Raw genomic sequence first — 15,310 nt, 5'->3', positions numbered from 1 at the left:
TCAATTTTTTATTTTGGGGGGTGTTTTGTAGGGGTTGGGATATGATTATAATATTAAGGGTGGGTGGGTCTGGGGGGGAACCCCCCTGAATAAAAAAAAAAAAAAAAAAAACAGGGTTTTTGGCGATGAAAATTCTGATGATGAAAAGTCCCACGTTGAAAAATAGGTCAGCGAAATAACGCAGAACCCCCCAAATATTTAAATTCGGTCACTGTTTCTATTTGTTTTCCCACCAGGAACCATGACAGTTTAGAGTTCTTTTTCCGGGCTTTCTCCAAGGTCAGTATTTTTGTCTTACTTATGTTTATCTCCAAGTTGTTCTGCTTGGTGTATAAAAGTACAGCATCTAATTGCCATTGGAGGTCAACTGGGGTCTGGTCCATTAAGATTAAACCGTCGGCATACAGTAGTCGTGGTATTGGCGTATCGCGGATCTTCGGAGGGAAATACCTGATTTTTGTTGTACTGTCTTTGTAATCAACTAAAAAGGCGAAAAACAGGGTGGGTGCAAAGGACAGCCCTTTTATGACGCCCTGAATGATGGAATTTCAGCCGATAATCACCCTTGTCGGCTTAAGCACACTCGCATACTTGTGTCCATATGGAGGGCCTTATGGGGGCCCAAAATCGTCAAAGGGCATTTCCAAAATTTGAGTTTCTCCCAGAGTTTTGCTTGGTCCACCCGGTCAAAAGCCTGTGTTAAGTCCACACGTGCAAGAAACAACCTAGGGGCCCCAGCTCAGACCTTGTTTTTCAGGATGCTTAAAAGCAGAATGTTGACTACAGTGTTTGTGCCCTTCAGGAACCCTGTTTGAAATGGATCAGCACAGGGTGACATTTTTGCCCATATCTGGAATTTAACAAGGAGGAGTGAGGCGAAAACCTTTCCAATTGTATCCAGTAGGGCTATTGGTCGGTAGTTGTTAGGATCCTCTCGGTTACCTTTCTTGAAGATAGGGACAACTACCGACGTCTTCAATGAAGCAGGGATTTTTCTTGAATCACGGCATCAGACAAAAACCTTGATGATAAAGGGTAACCACAGCTCTGGATGTGACTTCAGATCTAAATGTGTTAGTCCATCAGGGCCTGGAGCCCAAGACGATTTTAAATTCTTAATCACTTTCCCAATATCTTCAGAATCAGCCAGATCGATCCAGGAGGCCTGAATTGAGTCATCGGTGAAAGGCTGCATAGGAGATTTAATGGAGGCGAACAGAGACGTAAAGTGGTTAACCCACTTGTCCTCCGTCATTGAGTTAGCTAATTGTTCGTCGAGCAAGCAACTTCCAGGTCTAATCATTTTCCAGAATTCCTTTGTCTTGTTATTTCTGATGATCCAGAGCATTTGTTCACAGTCTTGCTGGTACAGGGAAAGGCGATGGAACTTTACCCATGACTTATACTTTTTTGACTCTGTCGTCAGTTGCTCTTTTGCTTCCAGAGAGAGCGATTTTTTTAACACTCTTTTAAGTTTTCTGTAGGTCTTCCATCGATCCACCAGTAATCTATCGTAACTGTGTTTTGGCGGGGGGCCTTTATTTGATGATGATAGGGACGTTCGACAATATTTAAGTAAAAGCGGTTGATAATCCACCAAAGGCAACTCACCTTCACCAATGATTGACCTGGATTGGATGATATAATTATCTTGCAGTTCGAATATATTGGCAGAAGTTAGTCAAAGGTGACTTTGCTGCTGATCAGGAATGAAAGAATAGTTCCAGAAAGGGTAGTTGGGGGAGCTTAGCAGCCATGACATGGCAAGAAGATTGTGGTCCCTTTTGTCTGTCTGCACACTTCAATGGTGGAGATAAAAGGTAGCAAGCACTCCGAAACAAAGACGTAATCCAATGTGGCTGAAGATGTTCCTCTCTCCCAAGTTGGAATTTGGGGAACAACTTTGCTGATATTAGAAGCATTGTGGACATTTCTTGAATCCATCGTTCTTATCCAGTCTTTGCCTCTCTCGGCAGTTTGTGGGTACGTCTCATCAGAAGTGGGACATTTTGCGTTTAAATCCCCACAGAAGACAATATTGGGGGTCTGTTGGACTATACGTAGATCGTCAATTAATTTGGTCACTAATGAGAAAAAGGCTTCCACTGTTATTGTTTGAGGATTCCAATAGAGAATCACAATAGCGAATGCATCCTTGTCGGCTTTTTTGAAGGACTTTTGCCGTTGCTCCAAGAAAGGAGGGTCGCCAAATGGCTGTGTGATTCAGAGATTCTTTTTTCAGTAGTGATCCCAAACCCTGATCGTATTGCCAGGAGCAAGCCTGAAGAGAGTCTCCCAAATAAGCCTTTGGTTGCTGGAGCAAACGTGATTTCGTAACCGTCTAGTACTGGTTTATCCATGAGCCATGTCTCTTGGAGACATAAGATGTCAAAAGTACCTAGATCGAAGCCTCCTGGCAGAGTTAAGTGGTGGTGGACTCTTGTATTCCAGGAGCCCATCTTCAACAGGTCTGGTGGCTGATTGTCAGATATGGTGTACTGTTCTACCCAGCTCCCCGAAGACAGCAACCGTGGTTGCTACTGCCTTGTTTGTTTCTGCAAGGCTTTCAGCAGCCAAGACCAAATACCTCTGCGTAGACCTGAAGGTTGATCTTCACTTGATGGAGTCATCGATGAAGATGATTTCTTTCTGTCTTTTCTGCTTCGTGTCGGTGTTCTTGACTTCCTACAGGTAGTACTTGAATTGGTCTTTCGAACTTGAAGTAAAGGAGATTCATCAACGGAACCAGACCTTTTGTTTTGTTAGAGGATCTGGTAGAGGATCTAATGGTCTCTCTGTGTTCCTGATCTTGATTTTCGTTGGGAGAGGATCTATCTCTTTGTTTCATCGTCGGGCGGATATATCTGCCCGCTCTGTAATTTTTATATAGATTCTCTGTGCGAGAAACATAGTGGACCGTTCTTTTTTCAGCAGGTCTTTCCTGGGATCCTTTGTTTTTTTCCGGATCTCGGTTTTCAAATTCAGTTAAACTAAAGCCTCTGGTTTGTAGATCACTGTAAATCTCGGAGTGAAGAGTTTGAATCGCCTTTGATGTAATGTGTAAATACGCTTTTGCTTTGCTTTGAATTTGCTCCAACTTAAACGTTCTTGTCGGCTTTTGACTGGTCAAGGCTTTTTCGAGAGTTTGTTTTGGCTGAAAATGCTTCGTAGCCTGTAAATGTGTGTGGGAAGATTTTGAACGAGGAGGGGTGGATTGAGTCGATCTCTGAGTGTAGTCGGTTTCATTTCTGTGGGTCTTATTCAAGACTATACCATTTGAAGATGTCACTCGTTCTGAGGTTCCATCTTTGGGCGCTAGTTGTCTTCGAGAAGCGCTTACTCTTGGTGATTCCCCATTACTTGATGTCGATTTTTGGGGCTTCCTATTTGAGGCACCCTTCTGATGACCTTCAAGGTTTTCTTCAATATCTGAAGTTGAAGGATGTTTAACTTCTTTACGGTCCTTTGGGCCATTCATTTTGACAGGTGATGGAATCCGATCTTGATATAAATCACTTATATCTAAATGGACTGTTAGGTTCATTAAATCTTCTCTTGACATGAAATCTTCAACTGTAATTGGTGAAGTAGCCAAATTGACTATCACCGAATTGGCATTAGATGAAGTTCTGAGTCTATTGGTTGCCGTCAAAGAATGATTTTGTGTCAAGGTGAGCAGCGGATCCACCGGCGTTGGTTTCACCAAGGCAGGAGTTAGACTTCCTGCTGGGGGAGCTAATTCCTTAGATTTTCAATAGTGATTCGCAGCGGCTGTGTCTTTCTTGTTATACTTGGTCGATAGACCAGATCTTGTACCTGACTTTTGAGGAGTTTCTTCATCTGCGTCTCGACTTCCATTGAATTTAGTACCTCTAGAAATCTGTCTGGGTTTGGACAGATTTGGAATAGTAATGTCTGTTGCTGAAGAAGAATGCACATTAGGAACTGGTGCTGTTGAAGTCACATTTTGCATTAAGAGCTGCTGATTTTGGGTACTCTTAAGGTCTGATATTTTTTGTTCCAATTGAGACGTGTACTCTGCCGATTTTTGCTCCATTGTGGTTATGTTTACTTCCAAATAAATGAGCTTTGCATGCATCATTGCAATCACCGTCGTTTGATCTTTTAAAGAATCGTTGATTGCCTCATAAAGTTTACTAAAAGGTGCTAAGGCAATGGTTACTGTTGACATAATTGTCATTAAATCAGGCGTTTTTGATGGAGAGTCCATTGCAATTGGAGCACCAAGAAGGTTGACCTAAGGCTAGTTTTGGTATTAAAGCTCGTCGAATGCCTTCGTGATGGAAGACTGGAGAGCATAAAGGAGGGAGAGGGGTCTTTCTCCCCTAGATCTCTTCCCGTTCGCGCAAGGTTCAGGTAATTTATTTTCGCTGTGGATGGTTTTGAATGAAATTCATTGTTTTCAGGTGGCGATATGTCCCGAGCTTTTGCAGTTTTGCTAGGCAGAGAGCCCAGCTCATTCATTGGATCAGGTTCAAAAACTTCTATTGAGACATCATTTTTTTGCATTGGCTCAGACTGCACATCTGAGTTAACCTGCAAAGGTGGATCTTTCAGTAGCACTCTGCTTTGGGGTTGAAATAACTGATCTGTTCTCACTCCTTGATTGGGTGCATTGTCCGGAGCTAATTGGGGCAGTTTTTTCAAGGGCAACTGGGTGTCACCATTTAACTCCCTCCCTTCTAAGATGATTCCTGCTCCGCAAGATGTATCATTACAAGGTTCAGCAGGCCTTGCTTCTGCTGGGGGAGGATCTTGTAAGACCCGAGGCACGTTTAAGGATGTCTGAAGATATAATTTCCTCGATTTCATTAAGAGGGGGTCTTGGACTGCCTCCAGCATTTCAGCATCAGACAATTCTACTGATGAGTCGAACTTTCTTTTAAGTTGTTTTTTAAAGAAGTTCTTTAGTGCCATCGATATCGGAGGTACAGTGGAAGGCTTTAATCTGGCACTTCCAGTCTTCCTTGAGCATGGAACATTGACCACTTGGGGTTTTCGGCTTCCATCCAGTGAAAGGCGGCCACCCCGCTTATTCCCCAAATGAAGTTGCGATGTCTTCTCCTTTCCAGATTTAAGTTGGTTAAAGTGCTTTCTCAGTTTGCGTGTTGACTGGGGGGCTGGCAGATCTTTCATAGAAAAATTTCCCAATTCCATATTGTTTTGGAGTGTTTTCTATAAGGAGCCCCAAATGTAGTGTTGGTCGAGAAATCATCTAAAGGTAATTCATTGCAAGGCTCTGAATGGATGATTGCCTGGACTGTAACTGAAAAGAAACAGTTTTGCAGATCTGGGGGCTGTGAATTTGGGGTTTTGTCAGCATTATTCCCCTCTGCTGGAATGTTAAGGACGGTCGTTGATTCTTTCTTTCTCAGGCTTTCCACGAGGCCCAGCTGGTTCATTGGTCTTGATTTAGTTTGTGGCATTTTAAATTGTCAGGGTCTATTGTTGCTATTGTTGTTAGGGCCCGAGGTCTCACTTGCATTTATTTGAGTGGATGTAACTGGATCTTCTCCACACTTATCGTTTCCAGCTTTGCTCGTATGTGTTGAAATATATCGTTCATGTGATAACTTATCACTCTCTTCGTTGTCATGCTCTTTTATCGTTAATAGATCAAATGACAATGTGGATTGATCGACTTGTAGTATGTCTGATTTCAAGGAGGGCATGCAGTTTCTAGGGGGGCAACCCAAAGACGCCACGCCGGATTCGACCGCCGTGCACCTGCCAGCTCCTCACCTAATGTACAGACTCCTCGGACGGCTGCTGTCCGCAAAGATTCAGAGACAGCCTGGACCCGGCTGCAGCAGTGTCGCTGTCGGCAAGGGAGGAGGTAAGGGAGGAGGTAAGGGGGTGGCAGAGGTAGAAGGGGTCACAGGTTTCTAACCCTGGATGGGGGACTAGACTGGAAGGGGCGGTGGCTCCTCAGTGTCCTCTGCACTCAGAAGAGCTCCATATACAGAACTTGAATTCATCCTGAAAAGGTTTTCTTGTCTATTTCAGAAGATACTTGTAACTTGTTACATCCACACACGTCTTCCTAGCGGTCTGCGGGTCTCCGGGTCTCAGATCCCATGACTCCCTCGAGTCCCGAGATCACCGGAGATCACTTTCTGCCCCCCTTTCCGCTCCACGTTCCACGGCGGAATTAAGTTTTTATAACGGCGAGCTCAATCCAGCCACAGTAAAAACACCCACAGAAAATGGAAATGAAGAAAAGCTTGCAGGGCCTCAGAGGTTCCAGCAGGCACCACAGATCACTTTCTGCCCCACTTTCTGCTGCGCGTTCCACGGCGGAATGAAGTTTTTGTAACGGCGAGCTCAGTCTAGCTACAGTAAACACGCCAACTGTCACTTCTTAGCTTGCATCTGTGCCCAGTGTTGCTACAGTGTTGACTACTCTAAGAATCATCTTCCTATCCCTTGCAACTAAATGTAAGACATTGCTCTAAAGTGGCAGTTTAATTTTGTCTTCGTTTGAGAAGAATATTTTTCGTCAGGCCTACACTAGCATCTCTCCACACATTATTTTACCCTTTGCAGTTTCTCTGTACTGTAGACTGAAACTTTAGTTTTGACTCTGACTTTATAAGACAGCGTCAACATTTACACAGGGGAATGCCACTCAGTGTATATTTCTGGGCTCAAATCATCTAGGCATTTTTCTAACAATGTGCTGGTCAACAGTGTCCTTTATTTACCTGCTATATGTGTTCTTTTCTCAATCAAACTTTGACACAAAGTACCAACATACCTCCTAGACCATGTGCCTTTATTCATGATAATTTTAACCATGTAAGTCCGATGAGGAGAATTTCTTTTTAACATATGTGTTTGGGGCTTACAACACCAGGACTCTGCTGCAAGTCTGGAAGCCATCTGGAGCGCAATGATTGGCTCCAAGAGGGACATGTGACACATTACCTCCATTATTCAGTCTCCACTTAGTGACCAGCCTGGGTGTCTTCAGCCAAGAGCCAAAAGCAGAGAAGGGCAGCTCCCTGTTTGGGCCTGTTGAGACTGGATAGGACCTTGGACTAGAAGGCCTGCTCAAGCAAGGACTTTGTGGAGCTCACTGTTCACCTGACTTCTGCTTCAAGGTAAAGGGAAGCTTTCACCCATTGACAATCCATTCACTGCAGAGAATATGTTACCTCACATGATCAAGGAACATTTTGGGCCAGTTAACCATCTTTTGGTTACAATAGTCCCTCAGTCTAGCCAAATTCATAAATTACAGCAGCTTCTTCTCAGTCAGCCATACACCCCTTACATTACCTTTTCGCTCACTCAGCTACCCTCTCTCTCTTTCTCTGTTGGGATGCACCCTTTCTTCACTTGCCTATTTTATTTATTTATTTATTGGGTATTTATAATGCACTTTTACAGCCGAAAGGTTTTTCAAGGTGCATCAAGGCAAGGGAGGGTGAGATACAGGGAGAAAACAAACAAAATTCTTAATAGGTCTTGAAACATTCAGAACATGCAAGTGCTGTACCAAGAATGCCGGGGATGAGAGGGGAGAAGAGGAGGTGCCGGATGGAGAACGGGAAGAAGACAAATAAAAGCATTCCTACTATATCATGACACAATTTGGGGTGGGCAAGTACAGTAAAATAAAAAAAAAAGAGTGGAAGTGCAGGTAAGGGATACACAGGGAAGAAGACACACAATAACATTCCTACTAGGTGGTGAGACAATTTGGAGCATGCAAGTGCAGTAACAGAAAAGAGAGGAAAGGGGATGAGGGGAAGTGTAGGTAGAGAAAAACAGGGAAGAAGACCAACAATAATGTTCCTACTAGGCCGTGAGAAAAATGGGAGCATGCAATTGCAGTAATAGAAATATGTACATGCTATTGAAAAATGTGTGCTTTTCTTCTTTCATTTTAACTTAGAAGGTGGTTCTGAAAAGCATAGAACCTTTGGAGGACAAGGTCACGGTGTTGAATGACACAGGTTTGCAGGATATGGTGCCCGACACCACGTAACATGCTTGTTATGTCCACACTACTGAGCCTATAAAATCTGAGGTTAGGACTCTCTGCAGCAAAACCTTCGCAAGACAAGGCAGCAGTGTTGAAGGACGCAGGTTCACAAAAGATGCTGCCCGATGACACGTAACATATTTGTTACATCCACGCTGCTGAGCCTAGAAAATCTGAGGTTGGGACTCTCAGTGGCAAAGCCCTCGCAGGACAAGGCTGCAGTGTTGAACAACACAGTTGTTTGCCGACGAAGTTGGGAGTTTGCTTGCTCTGCGCTTCTTAGCCCTTCCACTGCCCCTCTCCTCTGACTTTGTTCCCCCTTCTCCCTTTGGCTTGCATCTTTTCCCCTGTCCTTTGCTGGGCTCTCCCCCTGTGAGTCCTACCTGTGCTGTCCCATTTCACCTCCCCTTGAGTTCCCCCACTAGCCCTTTTCTTCCTAGTCCCCCCTTGCATCCTCTCCCTGAGTGGTGCCCCCATACCTTGATCATATGTGATCAGCGCTTCTCTATCCTTGCCTGTTGCGCACACATCCCTAGTGCTTGCTAATCCCTAGCGACCCCTAATTGCATGTAGTTCTGCACTCTTCCATCCCTTGGCTTAATTTGTGCTGCATTGTGTGTCCCTGGCTTGTGTGGTCCCTCACCAGCTCTGATTGCAACCGCCTCTACACCTCTTCCATCCTTGGCTCCGCACGAACTGCGCATTCCTGACCTGCATGGTCCCTCGCATTCTTTGAGTGCGTGTGTCTCTGCGCCTCTTCCATCCTTGGCTCGCCTCTTCCATCCTTGGCTCGGCTCGCACTGCGCATCCCCGACTTGCATTTTCTCTCGCATTCTTCAATCACCAGTGCCCCTATGCCTCTTCCATCCTTAGCTCCGCCCACACTTTGTGGCCCTGATTGCGTGTTCTCTCGCAATCTTCGAGTGCATGTGCCTTCACGGCCTTCCATCCTTGCCTGTTCATGTGCGTGTCCTCGGTCTGCCCTGTCCCTCACAATCCTGTGATCACATGTGCCTCAGCGCCCCCTCCATCCTTGCCGCGCTTATGCCTGAGCGTCCCTTGCCCTTGTGTTCCCTCGCAATCCTTGATTGCGTGGTTTCATCACACTATTCCTCTTCCCCTTTTTATCCTTGCCACTCTCACGCCTGCACATCTCTTTACCCGCGTGTTCCCTCGCAATCCTCGATCACATGGGCTCCTCGCACTCTCCCACCTTGGCCATTTCTGCAAGTGCACGTCCCTGCCCTTGCATCTCCTGATTGCATGCACCTAGTGCCCTCCCTTCTCCAGCCTACCAGCACCCACGTGCCCCCTCTGCATCTTTCCTCCCCTGAGGGTCTTACTCTCACCTTCCCCTTGCCCTGTTTCTACTCCCAGCAACTTCACTTGTGCTTTGTTGTATTGCTCTGTGTTCCACTTTATTCTTCCTTCCTCTTGGTTTTCCTCATCGACTGTTCTGTTTCTGTAGTGTATTGCTCTGTGTTCTGCTATTTCCTTCCCTGTTCTAGGTTTTCTGTCATTGATTGCTCTGTTTGTCATGATGCCCTGATAACCTGATTGTTGTTCACCTTATTAACTCTGTGTTCTGTTATGCTCTTTCTGTTTCTGCTAACCTCTTTGTCTATTTCAGTTCATTATTTACTATTTGTCCTGTCTCGTTCTATCTCATCTGCTTGCACCCCCAGTACACCCCCACTGTTCTTTCACACTCCCCACCTCTATCCCTCTTCCTCTCTCCTCTTTCTCGTACCTCTTCTGTGGTGCTCTCCATTTCTCCTATCTTCTCTAATTGCTTCTCTATTGACTATCCTGCCCTTCACACTAAGTCTGGTAGGAAGAAGTTCAGAATGGATAACCTGGTCTCCAACCCAGGCTTCCCTATAGCTGATACCTATACCAGTGCTTCCTCCAGACAGACCTCACTGACATCCTCTTTGTCGTTACCTCGCTAGACCTATGGACTCTTCATATGGTCTCTGTGCTTTCTCCTTCTTCTTCCTCTCCCATAAATGGTGGCACCCGGTGGCAGGTTCTCCTGGCCCCCGTCCACTCGTCTAAGGTCATCATTAATGTTTACCTGAATGGCACCATCTTGGTCCAAAGCCCTCAGGCCAACCTATTCCTCTTTGATAGAAGCATCCCATGCCTTATCAACTTTCTTTCCTCTCATGCTGTCCCTTCTCTCCCTCCTTCAGCTTCCTTGCCTCTCTCCTCTGCCATCACTCTGGCGCCCTCATCTTCCTCCTCAGCATTCTTGCCTTCCTCTCCTTCCTCTTCTGCCCTACCTCGGCTCCTTCTACACCTCAGCAAGAAGTACCTCTGATTTGTACCCCTCCCTGGAAGTCTTTCAATAGTGGCAACCTTCCCCATATTGCCACTCTCAACTCTCGCTCAGCTGTCAAACACCCTTCTGACATCTGCTGTCTCCTGGAAGAACTTGAACTTGATGTCTTTGGTCTCACCAAGAAATGGTTCATGGCCAGCTCTGTCACAAGATTTGACACTCTCCTTCTTGATGGCTACAAGATCCTCTACGTGCCCAGATCCAGCCATTCCGATTGGGGTGTAGCATTGATCTTTCCGGAGTGGATTCCTACCTCGATTATTCCTTTGCAGGACTACTTCTCCTTTGAATGCCTTGTCTTCAGGCTTTCTCTCTCTCCTGGCCATTCTCTCACTGTGGTTAATATCTACCGCCACCTGGTCAGACCACCCCCTACCTCTCCGAGTGGGCGGACCTCTCCTCCACTCTGCTGGCCTTGACCACACAACAACTCCTCCTTAGGGACTTCAACATCCACCTGGTTGCTTCCTGTCCCCCCTCTGAACTCTTTCACAACCTCTGCTACTCTCTCTCTCTTTCTATTCTTCCCTCTGGCCCAATTCACTCCGCAGGGCACACTTTGAATTTTCTGATCTCCTCAGACCTCCGCCTATCTCTCTCACCACTCCTCTCTCCCGAAGTGATCACTTTCTCCTCTCCTCTCATCTCTCTCTCTCTTCCCCCCAGGCTGAGCCAACCCAGACTCTGCCACCTACCTTCCCAGTCATTTGACCCATGAAGCTTTTGCTACCACTTTGTCTTCCCTCTTCCATGTCTGGCTGAGTCACATCCTGACACAGACCTTACCATGCTCCACTCCGCTATCTCTGACACTCTTGACATACTTGCCCCTGTCATGAGTATCTGCTTGAAGCCGAAAGCCAAGTGCAACTTCTGGTACAACTCAGACCTGTAGGGTGGCTGAGAGGAAATGGCTGGCATTGTGTGGATATACTGACAAACTGGCCTGCCGCCTGTTCCAAAGTCAATACCGACTTACTGTACTCACTAAGAAGGGAGCTCACATTCAAGCCTGCATCCCTGCAGTATCTAACAACTCAGCTGAACTCCTTAAAATCTGCAAGGATCTGGCCAATCCTGCTGCAGTCTCTAACTCTCCCGTCCCCTCCCAGGCCCTATGCATTGCCCTGGGCTCTCATTTCATCTCTAAAATGCAGGACATCCTGCCCACCCTCTCGTCCTCTCCTTCTCCCTCTACTCTCTCCTCTACCTCTGGCCTCCCTGTGGCCACCGCTGCTCTTTCCTTCTCTGCCTTTCCTCTGTTCACCCCCGACGAGCTTTCTAGACAAGTCCAATTTATGAAAGTCTTGTCAAAACAGGTACTTCCTGTTTTCCAAAACCATCATAAACCACATTGACAGCCTTTCTCCTGCCTTTGCCGATTTCTGCAATCACTCTTTCACCACTGGAACCTTCTCTTCCCCCCTAGAGCACTGCCTTGTGCACCCACTTCTCAAGAAACCCTCAGCCAATCCCTCCTGTCCAGTTAACTATCACCCGTTCTCCATTACTCCTTTCCTAGCCAAACTCTTGGAAAAGCTGGCCATCTCCCAGCTTAATCTTCACACAGAATCTGTTGGTTCTCTCCATGACCATCAGTCCGGCTTCAGAGCAGCCAGAAGCAGGGAAACTGTGCTCTTGAACATGTGTGAAGACCTGCTCTCTAACCGTGATGCTAATCATCCCTCTGCCCTCATATTACTCAATCTCTCATCTGCTTTTGACACTGTCAACAATGCCATCTTGCTCAACCAGAACTGTGATAACCTGGTTATCACTAATCAGGCCCTGGCCTGGCTCACCACTTTCCTCTCAGACCGACCTTTCCAGGCCCAACTCGGGCCTTTTCTCTCCTCTATCTCGCTCCCTACATGAGGTGTTCCCCAGGGGTCTAACCTTTCTCTCTGGCTTTTCAATCAATATCTGGCACCTCTCTCCTACTGCATTGCCGCTCTCTGCTCCAACGTTCAGCGCTAAGCTCATTTTCAGGCAACCCTCTGCCACCTTTTCTCCCTCTCTCATTTTGGATTGCCTGTCTGCATTCCAGGAGTGGTGTGCAATCAATGATCTCTGCCTGAATGACAGCAAGATGGAGATCCTCCTCATCAGCTCACCTGCACCTTCCTTTCCTGTCACTCTCTGGCCGGCCTTCCTTGGCCTTCTTCCTACTCCCACCTGTGAGGCTAAGAACCTTGGGGGCATCTTCGACTCTACACTCTCCTTCTCACCTCATATATCTGATGTCTCTAAGAAGTCTAACTACCAGCTGCACCTCCTCAGAGGTATTCTTCCCTTCCTCATCTTCCCCCAGAAGCTCACTGTCTCAAGAACTCTGGTTCTCTCTAGGCTGGAACATTGCAACAGCCTCCTTTTAAATCTGACTGCCTCTACTCACCGCCCTCTGCAACTCATCCAGAACAAGACTGCAAGGCGTGTCGTTGGCCTCAAGCCCAGAGATTGATTCTCTCCAGCCCTGAAATCTCTCCATTTGCTCCCAGTGGTGGCAAGGATCAAGTTGAAGACCCTCTGAATAGTCCACAAGGCCTTCTGGGGCCTGGGACTGCAGTACATCCAACTCTCTCTGCGGGAATATCTTCCTACTCAAGCTCTATGCTCCTCCACTTCAAACTCCTTGATAGGTAGCCGTTTCTCCAAGCAATGATTTGGGAGTAGATCTCTTTCTTCATCTGGAATAGCTTCCCTGCCTATCTGAAACTTGAAGAGAACCATCTCCAGTTCCAGAAGCACCTCAAGATCTTCCTTTTTGCTTCTGACTTCTCTCTTCCTTTCCCCTGCTGATCTCCTGTCTGATTCTGCACTGGTCACCTGGCTACCCTCTGAATTCGGACCCAAGTCCCTGCCTGCCCACGTGCACATCTGCACTGCCTCTAGGCAACTGCTGCACTTTGGTTCTGTATCTGTAACCCTACAGTCCCTTTACCTGCACTTATTTGACACCTGCTGTCTGCACTTAATCTCGCACTTGCCGCCTGCTTGGCTGCACTACTTGTTGTTTTAATACTTTGTACTGCACTCTCCCATCCTTCCCCTCCCCTGGCACGTTTCCCCTCCCCCTAATCTGCGCCTGCGCAATCTCATTGTCACTAGGCCTCGTAAGATTGTTGTCTTTTGTCCTCCCTCTGTTTCCCCTCCTTTGCCTCGTCGCACCTTGAAACACTTGTGTATAGGCACGTTATAAATGCAATATCATATCATATCATATCACTGTTGTTTAACGGACGGGGAAGGGACGAGTAGAGGGAAAAAAGAAAAGAACAAAACATAACACACTTCAAAAATCGCAAAAAACAACAAAGGAAAACTAATTCTCATCCTTGTGCGCCATTGATGCATTCTGCCACCACCACCAATGATCAATGTTTGGTGGCAGCAAGAGCACATCATGAATGTACTCTCTTGAGCTCTGCTTTGGAACACATCTTCTGCCACAAGTGGGGCTCACGTGGAACTGGCTCACTAGAATCAGTGTGGGAGTAATATTTGCTGCAAATGGAAATGGTGCCAAATCAGCAGATGATAGAAAAGGATGGATTGAAGTTGGTGGAGATGGAAGTTCTTCTGTAGGAGTAGCACATGTAGCCCAGGCTGCTGGCGGGCAAACAATTGCAGCCAATCATACTGCCTGATTTTTAACGTGATATCTGATGTTCTGACAATCCTGATGCCAATGCATGTGGATAAGATGCTGGACATATGGGCATGAGCTTGGAGTCTGCTCCTGGTTTGTACCAGGATCTTGCTGCATAACTCGGCCACAGAATAGGGAATGCCCACCTCCACCTCTGCCAAGAACTTCCCATATAGGACACAATAACTGCAGAGAGATTGGGGCCCTTTTACTGCTGGTACAGTCCCAACATGGCGGTTCTAGGTGCTTTTTTCATCCTAGTGCAAGCAACAACTGCGCCTGAGGAACAGTCGCCTTCTGGACTTCGTCCCTCTTGGTCTGGACACCAGAAGTCCTCTACTGGGCATTCTCTTCCTGCAGCGTCATTCCCACCATGCTGCAGAAAAAGAAAGACATTAGTGTAAAAGAAATAATGCAAAAAATGAATAATGATTATCCTAAAATCAATTAAAAAAATATAGAACAGAAAAATTGAAAATAACAGAAAATACTGACTAACTATAATCACACACCAAAATACCAATACAATTGTTTAAAAGTGAAGGAACCCATACATTGAAAAGCAAAGTTCTGCAAAGGAAAATTATAGAGAGATTTCCACTAAAATATATTTCTCATCAGAAGGAACACACTTTAACACCACAACATATTGCAATGTCTAAAACCGATCAAAACGCAGAGTTTCAACATACAGACATCACAACATCGGAAATGTTCACATATACAACTCTGCCATCTGTGACATTGTGGTGCCAGGCCTTGATGTTAACTTCAATATCAAATCTATACACTTATTTATATGAAAATACCACACTGCTAATAATATTGAAATGATTACTTAATTAGCACACATTTATCACTATAACAAACATGTAAAATATGCCAAAGTCTAATATTTGCAATCTTTGAATCCCTTTCACACGTACCGTGACCACAATTACGTTTTAAAGGACATTTTAGCCATGTTTTATATATGTTGTTTAAATATATATAAAGAAATATCACAGTACAAAACAATGAGTCCTACCACAAATTACGTTTAAGCATGGCCCCCAAAACTTACCAAAAGGTCAAACTTGATATCTTTCAAGCCCTTATGCATCTAGCCTTGCCTTCATCAACTCTTACCTCATGCTTCATATGTTTGCTTTATTATTATACACTGCATGCATACAACAGTTTTTATTTTTTTTTACTGTTTTAATGTTTAAAACACAAACCTAGCTGGAGAGTAGCAGAGCACTGTGCAGAGTATAGGTAGCTAGAGTTTGGACTGTTATCTTTTAACAGTAGGGCATTACTTGTG

The sequence above is a fragment of the Ambystoma mexicanum genome, chromosome 5p, assembly GCF_040938575.1.
Source record: "Ambystoma mexicanum isolate Mex_15411 chromosome 5p, UKY_AmexF1_1, whole genome shotgun sequence".
In the NCBI taxonomy this organism is placed as follows: Eukaryota; Metazoa; Chordata; class Amphibia; order Caudata; family Ambystomatidae; genus Ambystoma; species Ambystoma mexicanum.
The sequence above is the reverse complement of the archived record's forward strand: the minus strand, read 5'-3'. Positions refer to the sequence as shown.